At 41.9% G+C, this 11793-nt stretch overlaps 1 protein-coding gene across 1 annotated transcript in view; it reads right to left on the reverse strand.

The window, feature by feature from the left end:
* CNTN5 (contactin 5) overlaps positions 1–11793 on the reverse strand; it is a 2293676-nt gene that overhangs the window by 2093063 nt on the left and 188820 nt on the right. The gene's annotated exons all lie outside the window — the stretch shown is intronic.

Here is an 11793-nt window from a genome sequence, read left to right on the forward strand (position 1 = left end):
AATGCAAACGGACCACACGGATGTGTTCCGTGTGACACGTACCGGAGAAAAGACATGTGTCTGTGAGAAAAAAAAACAAACCTTTACTCACCTTCTCCAGCCCTGCTGTCTCTGCCGCTGCTGTCACTTGCTGCCGACCCCCGCTCATTATGCTCATTGAATATTCACTTCACTGCGGCCGGAAGCAGCAGCAGCGGGGAGTCGGCAGGACCGGAGACTGAAGATCAGCACCACGGACAGCGACGTCAGAGACAGGTGAGTAGAAAGTTCCCGTTCTCCGTGTGTTATCACGGATAACACACGGAAAACACACGTAGCCCATAAACAACGGCTCACGGAGGGCAAAACGCACCTCTGACATGTCCGTGAAACACGTGCGTGGTTTTTCACGAACATATGAAAGAGGCCTTAGGCTGTATGAAGAAAAGTGGACGATCTGGAGTGCTTTGTACAAACAAAAGACCTCAGACTTTCTATATACTGATTTGGTGCACTTAAAGAAATCATAGAGAACCAATTTTTTGCATAATATTTTAACTTTAATATGTAGAACAAAAATTACAATGGTTTTTAAATTAAACTGTTGAACTAATTTTCTTCTGTAGACTACTGGCATTACAATACATTGCAAGCTGCTCAATGAGGTTTGGCACTGAGGTGCACAATATGTACTTTTTTATGTGTCCACCTGAAGAAGGCTCTATGAACAGAGCTGAAGCGCATTGTTATATTTTAAGTATTAACTGCAATAAAAAACAACAATTTTGATAAATATCTATCTTGTCCACGGCTGATTACACTGGGAGTGCTATATGTGATTTTGTATATCTTTCTGGACCTCATCTGTGGTGACTCTGATGGAGGAGTTTTACTTTCAGCACAGCAATTGGGAAGCAGACCAAGTGACAGCTAAGGATAAAATATATATATATGAGCTAAATGTGCCCACAATAGGTGTAGTGCAATATATTATATATCTGATTTTGAAAGTAAATAATACTATGTTCAGAAAAGCGCCACACAGTGGTTTTTCCTTCCCTTTATTTTTTTAGGAAGATATCGTTGAATTATCAGTGAGGTTTAATGTTAATCTCCACAGCGAAACTCCCTATCAGTCCAAAGACTAGGGCCCAGTCTTTGGTTTAATAGAAATTCTGACTTCATAAGATGGGAATTAAACTTACTCTGGCATTCATAGGAATACTGTTGGGACTAGAGATTGAGTATAGATTGAAACTAAACAGCACTGAGCAGCTTGCATTGTATTGCCATGAATGCATGCTGCAGAATAGAAGCAAAACAGTCACAATTTTTATCAAAACCTTATAAAGAACTGTTTTTTATTTAATCTTATACATGCAAAGCTATAAAGAATGTATATTGTTCATAGTTTATTTGCATATTGTATGGTATGGTTTATAGTACATTCTATAATAATATTATTTGAGTGCTATAGTGTGATGATCAACCACTATGTGTTACTAGAAGCAACTAGTGGAAGGGTAGTCAAACAAGCCTGAGATCAAAGCCAAGAAGTCACGTATGGTACACAGGGAATAAAGTGGAGCTGAGGTCAAGGTGCAAGCCGGAGGTCGGAGGAAAGGAAGTCATGTAAGGTAAACAGGGAGAAAGTGGAGCTAAGGTCAGGGTACGAGCCGGGGATCAGAGGCCAGGAAGTCATGTAAGGTAAAAAGGGAGAAAGCGGAGCAGAGGTCAGGGTACGAGCCGGGGATCAGAGGCCAGGAAGTCACGTAAGGTAAAAGGGAGAAAGCGGAGCCGAGGTCAGGGTACGAGCCGTGGATCAGAGGCCAGGAAGTCACGTAAGGTAAACAGGTAGAAAGCGGAGCCGAGGTTAGAGTACAATCCAGGGGTCAGAAGCCAGGGGAAAACATCAGAGTCGGGTATATGGGTGGAGAAGAGTCACAAAGGTTTGGGGTAGCAGGACAAGATCAGAATGAAGCACTATGGGAGCCAGAACACTCACTGGAGAGCAGGAACTGGCGGCGTCCAGGTGACATTGCTCCCTAATGAAGCAAAGCAATCACCAAGAACGAGGTGCCTGAAAACAGGCTCCTCCCAACACCAGTACAGGACCCTAGACTGACAACAACCCATCCACAAGAGCACAATACAAAACAGAGCATCGGCTCTGCAGGAGAGCAGAGCACCGCAGATCAGGTCCATAACATATAGGTTTCACAGAGGGACAAAAAAAGTAGTACTGCACAGAGAACAATGTCAAAAATACCCACCATGTTTTTAGAAGGGTTCTATATTTTCAAGCTCCATTCATTATTTGTAATGGGAATATTGATGGTTTAGCAAAATTATTAATGAATGTGTATATTTTAGAATGTGACTTATGAAAGATTATCTCAACATCGATGCTGAAATACAGTAATTCATGATAATTTTTCACTGCTGACAAGAAATGGCCGTCTCCAGCTGACAGGTAGGAAATGATGCTGTCAATCAAGATCTGTACCCGTTCTTCTACTCTCTTGTGATGTTTGTAACAAAGGAATATGTTATTTACAGATTTTACTCTTCCCTTCAAAACACATGATCCCTCCCACTTCAATGTTACATTTTTTTTCTTTTTAAATTGAAAGAAAATATTAAAAACACATTTTTTATACTATGTTTAGCTCTAAATATATTTTTACCACTAAGTGAAATTGATAGATGTGTATTTTTAGACTTTATCACACTGTAAAAAAATTGTGTTGTCTAATTTTTTATATATAGATAGATCTAAAATGTAGCAAATCTAACTCATTTATATGAATAGTCTGCAATTTGAAAACAGGCCTGTATTTTTATTTATTTATTTATTTATTTATTTTTTCCAAAAAATAGCTTCATGCCTGTCAATGAGTAATGTTTAGTATTGCAGAATGCAGATTAGCCACTGTAGAGACCTGTCAAACTGTGATGGTTTTTTTCTTAAAAAGCAGATGTTTTCTTATTCTGGATTTATTTATAACATTTTCTTTAAGAAAATAAAAGTATTGAATACAGGCGGGTGATGTTTTAAAATAGCAAAATAAGGAGCACTGAACTATTAAAGCCCCCTGCCGCTCCAGTGCTGCTTTTTCTTTTGACGTCCATTTCAGCCAATCTCTGCCTTCAGTGGTCATCACAAGGTAGATGACGAAAGACCAACAAGGCTAGTGATTGTCTGCAGCTGTCATATGTTTAGATGGGATGTCAAAGCTGCAGCCCTCTAAGCAAAGATTGGCAGGGAAGGGGATGCACTGGAGCAGCAGGGGCTTCAACAAGTAATGGTTTTGTTATTCGAAAGCATTACCAACCTTGGACCCAATTTTTCTGTAAAATAGACAATTGTGTTTCACAATTTTCTAGTTTTAAAGGTTAAAGTAAACCTGTCAGGTGCAATATACACCCAGAACCACAAGCAGTTCTGGGTGCATATTGCTAATCCCTGCCTAACTGTCCCTGTATACACTAGCATAGATAAAGAGATCTTTAGAAAAAGTATTTCTAAAGATTCTTTATGATATGTTAATGAGGCCAGAGACTAGTCACAAGGGCATTACTTCCCGTAGCTGGTCAGTCCCCTTAGCATGTAAGCACGCCCCTGTGGGTGTACTAACATGCTAATCAAGATCAAGGGGGAGGTAATAATATCAAAAAGCCTAAAACTTTACTTTTAATGTACATATATTAAAAGTGAACAATGTTCACTAAAGGTGAGAATAAAAACAAGGATACAAAATCAGCAATTGTGATGACAATGCTGGAGATAGGGCACAACAATTGACCTAATCATGTTCCAACCATAGCTCTAGCTAGAATTGGTATACTCAAGGACCAAACGGTCATCCACCATAGAGCTAGCTGGGGTGAAATACACGACACACAGACAAAGTCTCCCTAAATATCCCAACGGGGGGGAGATATAAGGGTATCTAAACAGAATAGCAGTGCCAACTGGACCTGGGCACCACAGAGTTAAATCCCCAAACAAAAGGGAACGGTCTTACCAGATCCAGAAGCAATCATAGGGCAGCATAGACGAGGTTCAGGCTCATAGGGAGGCTGTCAACCAGTGCATTAGATCCCACAATTTTGAAACTTGGTCCTGGCACACGGATGTGTGCGTGATTTGGGCACTAGTGGACTACACTGCCACACATGATGTTTGCTGGCAGTTCCTATTGAACATTACTCGGACTCCCCTAAAGATGGCATACCATGAAACGTGTCGGGAGTATGTGTTTCATTGCCTGATAGAGGTTGTTTTTCTCTGGCTGATTTGTGTGATCTAATGCGCTGGTTGACAGCCTCCCTACCAGCCTGAACCTCTTCTATTTTGGTCCTTGAGTATACCAATTCTAGCTGGAGCTATGGTGGGGACATGATTGGGTCAATTGTTGTGCCCTATCTCCAGCATTGTCATCACAATTGCTGATTTTGTATCCTTGTTTTTATTCTCACCTTTAGTGAACATTGTTTACTTTTAATATATGTACATTAAAAGTTAAGTTTTAGGCTTTTTGATATTATTAGCTCCCCCTTGATCCAGCTATTTACTACCGTGAGTACTGTGGATCCCGTTGGTATTTTGCTATATTGAACATGCTAATCAATGCACAAAATTGGATTTTGCCATTCCTCTTGTCAAGGTGATGGATACTTTTCCATGCTGATGCTGTCACACTGTAATAAGCAGTAGTACATAGTTGTAATGTTATTCATACATTCCTTTGGAGGTGGTACTGGGCTACCAAAGCAAATATGACCACCGACACTTAGAACATTTGGGGACTGTTATGCGAGGGAATCAAAAGAACAGCAGGGGGCACTATAACAAGACTGTACCCACAATGTATTAACATAGGAGCATTTTTTTCTAAGTAACTCCAATTAAAACTTAGCGTATATACTCTAATATATATATATATATATATATACTCTAGTATAAGCTGACCCGAATATAAGCCGAGGCACCTAAGTTTACAAAATACTGGGTGAACTTATTGACTCGAGTATAAGCCTAGGTTTATAAGACGCACCCCAAATTTAGAGATGGAAAATTGGAAAAAATAATTTTTATTGTTAAAATGGAGTTAGTCTTATAACCCTTGTGTCTTATATTAATTAGTTCACCAGGGCGGCTCAGGAGACTGAGTCGGAGTTGCTGCAGGCTCAGAGGATGGGGGTGTCTGCGGCTTAGGAAGGTCACAGGACAGAAGGTCAGCAATACTTATGGCTCGGGGGTGTCATGGCTCAGAAGGGTTGGTGATACTGGGGGATCAGGGTTTCATATTGTGTGCCATTGAACCTGCCAGTGGTCTGCTGACTCCGTTGAGCCGGCCGGTGGTTGTTGCAATGAACTTCAAGAAAATAGCCGAGGAAGCAGCGCGTGCACAGATTGAGATCTTGACTCTCCGAGATCTCAATCTGTGCTCATGACGCTCCCGCATCCATTTTCTTGAAGTGTATCGCATCAACCACCGGCTAGCTCAACGGAGTCCGCAGACCACCGGCAGGTGCAATGGGGTCCGCTGACCTTCGGCAGGCTCAAATGCATCCACCACAACATCCCTTAGCTTCTATTATTGCTGACCTTTCTGAGCCGCAACACTGCTGCAATAGCCCCGAGCCACAATATCGCCGACCCTTCTGTCCTGTGACTCCACTCTGCCATGCCGACCCGGTAAGCTTTATCCGGATTATAAGACGCACCCCCATTTTCCCCCCAGTTTTGGGAGGACAAATGCGTCTTATAATCTGTAAGTGGAATCCTCCCTCGAGTATAAGTTGAGGAGGACTTTTTCTGCATAAAAAATGTGCTGAAAAGCTCGGCTTATACTCGAGCCTCCAGTATTGCCGACCCTCCTGAGCCGCAACACCGCCGCAACAGCCCCGATCCACAATATTGCCAACCCCCTGTCCTCTGACTCCGCTCTGCCACGCCGACTCGGTAAACTTTATCTGGATTATAAGACACACCCCCATTTTCTCCTTAGTTTTGGGAGGAAAAATGCATCCTATAATTTCTAAGTGTCATCCTCACTTCAGTATAAGCCGAGGGGGATTTTTTCGGCATAAAAAATGTTCTGAAAAACTTGGCTTATACTCGAGTATATATGGTATCTAACAGAGAGATGTAATATTTATCATAGGATAACCCCTACATTATTCCCATGGATCATTCGCTCTCTGCGCTTTATGGTTCTTCCTTACATTCATAATATTTATAGGAAATGTGTTACACTTTACTGAATGAACTATGGAAGAGAAAGCGAGGTGAACGTACATGGGAATAGCTTGGTTAACAAGCCAACGAAATAACCTTTTCTTTTTCCATAGGACTGTTGGCTACCTAACATGGCAGAGGAGCTCGTTTTGTCATTTCCTATCGATCCTCAGATATTTTAATAATTACAGCAAACAGCACAAAAGTTTCATTAAGATACTTGTGAATTGACTCAAATCATCCATACAGTGATAGCTTATTGATCGACTTTAAGAAAACACATAAAGGAGATTGTTTTGTGCTTGGGTCGGGTATATTCGGCTACACGCTGTAAATAACGGAGGCTGCATATTCCTCCTTTATGACTAATGTAAATCACCAAGAAGCTTAAACAAGAGCTTGAAATATTGATGCCTTTCTCCTAGACGGCACGGCCACAGACCATTGTGCCAAGTTCAGTATTTTATTATATTCTATATTGTGTTATGTAAAACCGTAAAACCATCAATTTATTGTACAAGCAGTCACCATTGGGCTGGATCCATATACCCAGAGACATCACTATATAATGCACTGAGAAAACTTTTGTAAAGAGCTATAGGGTTTGCTCTATACTCATAATATCAATTGGATCATTTCTTCTAAGCTATAGGCTTTTCATGACACTCATCATTTGATCCCATTCTGGGTCAGAACTGACGAGACCGTGACAAGAACAAAGTTGGATCCAAATATATACTCAAATATAGGCAATATAGTTCAAATATATTCAATATAGTTCAAATGTTCAAACAATAGAATTTACTGGGTCCAAGGCTCAGGTTATTATCTTCCTGGTCTGTGTCTTTGTGGGCTTGCCACTCAGTGCTAAGGTTGGTTCTCATGGCTGACTTTGTTCCCTTGTAGGGGCAAATTACTGTGGTATTGCAGCCATGCTGCCTTTCTGTGAGCTATAGTACTGGGAATATGGCTTTTTAGTCTGGGCCCTGTAACACCCTTCTGGTGTGTGTTTTTGTGGATTCACCACAGTGTTTGGGTCGGTCCTATGGCTGACTCTGTTTCCTTGTAAAGGTATAGTACTGTGGTAATGCAGCCATTCCGCCCTTTTTTCTGATTATAACACTGGGAATATGGCCTCCTAGTCCAGCCCTGTGGAAAAAAGTGTTATATTTTGACACTTGTGTCAGTTTCTGCCTTTTCTTTATATGTATGGTTGAGATCCTGCTTCTCCCCTGTTTGGGACTGTAGGCATTTGGAAACATTGTTGTGGTTATACCACCTGATCCATTCAGGATTTGCTTTTTATAAACTATTATGTTTGCATTTTATAGGATTATATCCTGGTAATATCATAGACACATGTATTCTTTGTTTCCCCTGTTATATGCCACGTTTTGTAGCAATAGGATTGTGGCTCTCATACATTTAGTCTTGAATGAAGAAAAAAGCTTTGTTTAGCTTGAAATTTAATATAGTTCCACCTTATTGGTGTTCTTTGGGACACTCTTCATTTACCTAAAGACTATTGGCTCTTCAAAGAAACTTGGACAGCACCTTTTTTGGTGCACTTTTTTTTTTTTTTTTTTTTTTTTTTTCCGATACATGACCATTATGCACTTATGCTATTTATTGCTTGTATATTTTGGTTCACCTGAGGTTAATTGTATGTGTCCTCATCATTGTCTGTTTTATGTGTTTGTCTTTTAACAAATTTTTCAATAAAGATTATATACTTTTATATTGGCTGGTTCACTCACATCTTTATAGGTTCTTACTGCTTAAATGAGTGTAGCTATCTTTACTTTTTGGTCATTCAATTGGTTCCTATTATCAAGGTGTGAAGGTCCATGATTACTTGGCCCTTCCCAGCTTGAAAATAGCATCCTGCAGCCGCCCCAGAAGTGGCATATCCATCACATGTGCCAATTCTGTTTCTTTGCCTGACTCTTCCCAATTGCCCTGGTGTGTCAGAAATCGGGGTAATACTTATGACTTATTGTCACATACTGGCTAGTTAATGAAAAAATGAATATTCACTCCCATCCCCCACTTATATTCCTGCCCATCCCTCTGTACCAGCAACAGTGATTCAGTCAGACTGCCATATTACTTCCCAAGGATCACACTGGAATGCTCAGACTGGCTAGTGGCTTTTCTGACCCAGCGAGTAAGCTGCATAGAAATACACACTGACATGCTTGGGTCAGGAGAACTGATGATCAGTCTGAGGATTGTGCTGCAATCCTCATGCAGTAATGCGGCAGACTGACTGAATTACTGACACTAACGCAGAGGGGTGGGCAGGGTAATGGAGTGAATATTCATTTTCCATTAACAGGTGATGCAATCACTGACACCAATGCAAAATATAAGACAACCCCTAAAAATAAGCCCTAGAACATATTTTAGAGATAAAAACAATATAAGACCCTGTCTTATTTTGGGGGGAAACTTGGTAAGTTGCTCTCTTTCATGTATATAAATCTTGTCTAATTATGCAAGGAGGCTGGATCCTCATTAAGATCCCTGCAGGGAACAGTTCAAGATGACGCCCCCTTACCCAACAAGTCTAGATTTATGCACAAGTAAAAGAGGGCAGTAGCTCAAGAACGAAGAGGCACGGAAATGAAAAATAACACCAGATTTATGAGAGCAGCAGCATTTATATCAGGGAAAAATAATTACATATTTAATACATAAATAAGGATGAACCTAAGTCTGAGTTTAAGACATTTGTGAACAAGGTGTCATGCGCTGTCCAGATCCACACTCGTGGATTACAGCTACGGCATTGGATTCTGTTCTCCCTTAAGTGCTCGGCTCAGAAGGGCGTCGGCTGAGTTGTTTCACTGCTCCCAGCAGTGCAGGAATTAATCCTTTTTGGAGCAGTGTGCAACTCTTCTGTGAGTCAGGTTGCTGATTACCATCCACAGCTGGTCTCTTCCTATTTAAGGCTGGGGAGTGTGTTAGGTTAGGAGACTGCCAAAGATAGCTTTAGTGTAGCTCCAGCGATCCCGGTCTGAGTGGTTGTCCAGTTCATGGTGATCTACAGTTGATTTTCTGTTTGAAATTTCCAATTTTGCATTTATTTTCTACCCTTTTCTTTATTCCTATGTATACATATTGTCTCTCCTTTGGTGTGAGTGCAGTGTATACGAGTTTTCAGTCTCTCTTGTCCGTGTCATTTCTGTGGGGTTTTGTTACTGGTTTCCGGCATGCTCCGTGGGTGGGAGGAGTAGGAGCAGGGCTCGGACAGGAGTCAGGGTCACACTGTGGGCTCAGACCTGTCTACCATCAAGCCTACCTCCAAAATAAGGGACAGCACATGATCTTGATTCTGAGGGTCAGCCTAGGAGCCCCTATTCTGTCAGTACATACCCCATGACACAAGGCCTAAGTGTAGGTGGGCAGTGGTGATCATTCAAATTTCTAGGCCTACCTAATGGAAGAAATCCTGTGCATAGAACATGTATATAATCATTTGTACTTTACTGAAGCATTTAATCAAGTGATTGAGATGAAAAATGGGTTTGAGAAACAGCTCCACTCTTGTCTATGGCTTGTGTCTGGTTTTACAGATAAGTCTCATTTAAGTAAATGGAGTTCAGCTGCAATACCGTATGTATGCTAGCTACAAGAGTGGTACTATTTTGATAACTTATTTAATACAAGTGTGGCGCCCCTAAGGCTTCAGTCGCCACAGAGTATTGCACCCAAATTGGGTGTAATGCTAAACCCGGTTCCTGAGGAGGTCAGTCCCAGTTTCACTACATTACACACTCAAATACACACCAGGTTGCCCTGTTCCCACTGGGGATTGGGCTAGGGTCAGGTATTAAAGGGGTCACCGACAGATTGGTATTTTAGGATGCCCTCAACAGAGGCCCCAGTCCCACTAGCTTAGGACCTGGGAGGAGGGAGGTGCAGCCAGCAGGGGGAGTCAGGAGCCAACTCAGCAGTTAGTTCTCCAGCAGGAGAGCAGCGGAGCAGTCACATCTCAGGGGTGCTCCAGTGGTAAGGAGGAGAAAGTTCACATGGTTGCAGTGGGGATAGTGAATCTGCTCCCCTCGGAACCTACGCCACGCAGGGCAGCAGGACCCTAGGGAAGATCCTACTTCAGATTGGTTTTCCATAATCTGCCTGGATGGGGAAAGTTTCAAGCTTCCCTGACCACACAGCGCCCGACAGCACAGTGCCATATAGGATCCAGGGTCTCGCTTCGAGGCAGACCCCACATCGGAACTGCGGCACCTGCAGACAGGGACAGTAGTACATCTCGTGAAATCGTGAAACCCATGGTTCAATCCAGGGGATCCACAGACAAGTGTTACAGGGAGAAACCCACCGAACACCAAACTGGACTGATCTCTAAAGGGATTCGGATTCAACGGATTCCAACATAGCAAGTGACCGGTATTAACTGGGTGAGCGGCACAGCACTAACAGTGAGTAAACAACCTGGAACCGCGGCCATAGACTCTGACTCTTTGTTACCCGTACTGCTGCTCCGAGCCGCCATCACTACTCCCCTCATCATGCTCCCCGTGGCCCGCTCTGCCTGTGGAGATTGATACCATCCCTGGCTGCTACTACCATCTGCCATGGAGGACAGCGACAGCCATGGCGGCCCATTCCCTGGCCGCATACCACAGATGGCATCACAAAAACACCTCACAACTACCCCCATCATCCGTCCCCAGCCATCTTTTGTACGCCTTGGGGCAACAAAGCTGGGCTAGGCCGCCCTGTGGGGTGCTGCACAAGCAACATGTCTACCTATTTATACAAGTAAGTTTTCTACATAACATTGCTATATCCACTATATTTTACACCGTCTTGCATTTTTCACCATAAATATCCCTTTTAGACCAAAATAAACCTTTCTCATAAAAATTGAATTTCTCTCCTTTAATGGAGTTAGTGCAACAATATATGAAGGGATTACGTTCTATAAAACCATGATTTAAGAGGCGCTTGCCTCGAAGCCCAAAGCCATAGATTAACTAATAAGAACAGCAATCAATTGGAGTATGGAAGACTGGAACAGATAGCAATTGAATTTCATTACAAAGAATAAAATTCTTTAATTATACCGCAACTTATTGTCTGGTTACAAATGGCTGTATCTTCATGTTGGAAAATAAATGCAATTTACTGAAATATAAGCGAAAACAAAGGATCACGAGAGATATATTTTAAGTTTTAGGCTCTTCCGTCCTGTTTGGGATAAAAATAGGGGTTCAAGACAGAAGTTTCAGGTCTTGCACACCCTCTTGGTTTCTTAAGTTTATATATGTAATTGCCCTGTCATCTTCACCCTTACCTACCGGTTTCTATGAGATATTGTCCTCATATTCTTCAACTCTTTTCATCTGCATGTTACCTTTAATATTCCTCTCTCCCTTCCTCAATGCTTCTACAGTTCTCCTCCCTTTCTTCGGAACCTCACCCTGTCCTGTCATTGCATGATATAAGTATTTGATCATTGATCAACCAGCAAGAATTCTGGCTCTCACAGACCTGTTATTTTATCTTTATGAAGCCCCGACTCTGCACTCATTGGCTGT

Source organism: Anomaloglossus baeobatrachus, chromosome 2 (assembly GCF_048569485.1).
Source record: "Anomaloglossus baeobatrachus isolate aAnoBae1 chromosome 2, aAnoBae1.hap1, whole genome shotgun sequence".
NCBI classification, from domain to species: Eukaryota; Metazoa; Chordata; class Amphibia; order Anura; family Aromobatidae; genus Anomaloglossus; species Anomaloglossus baeobatrachus.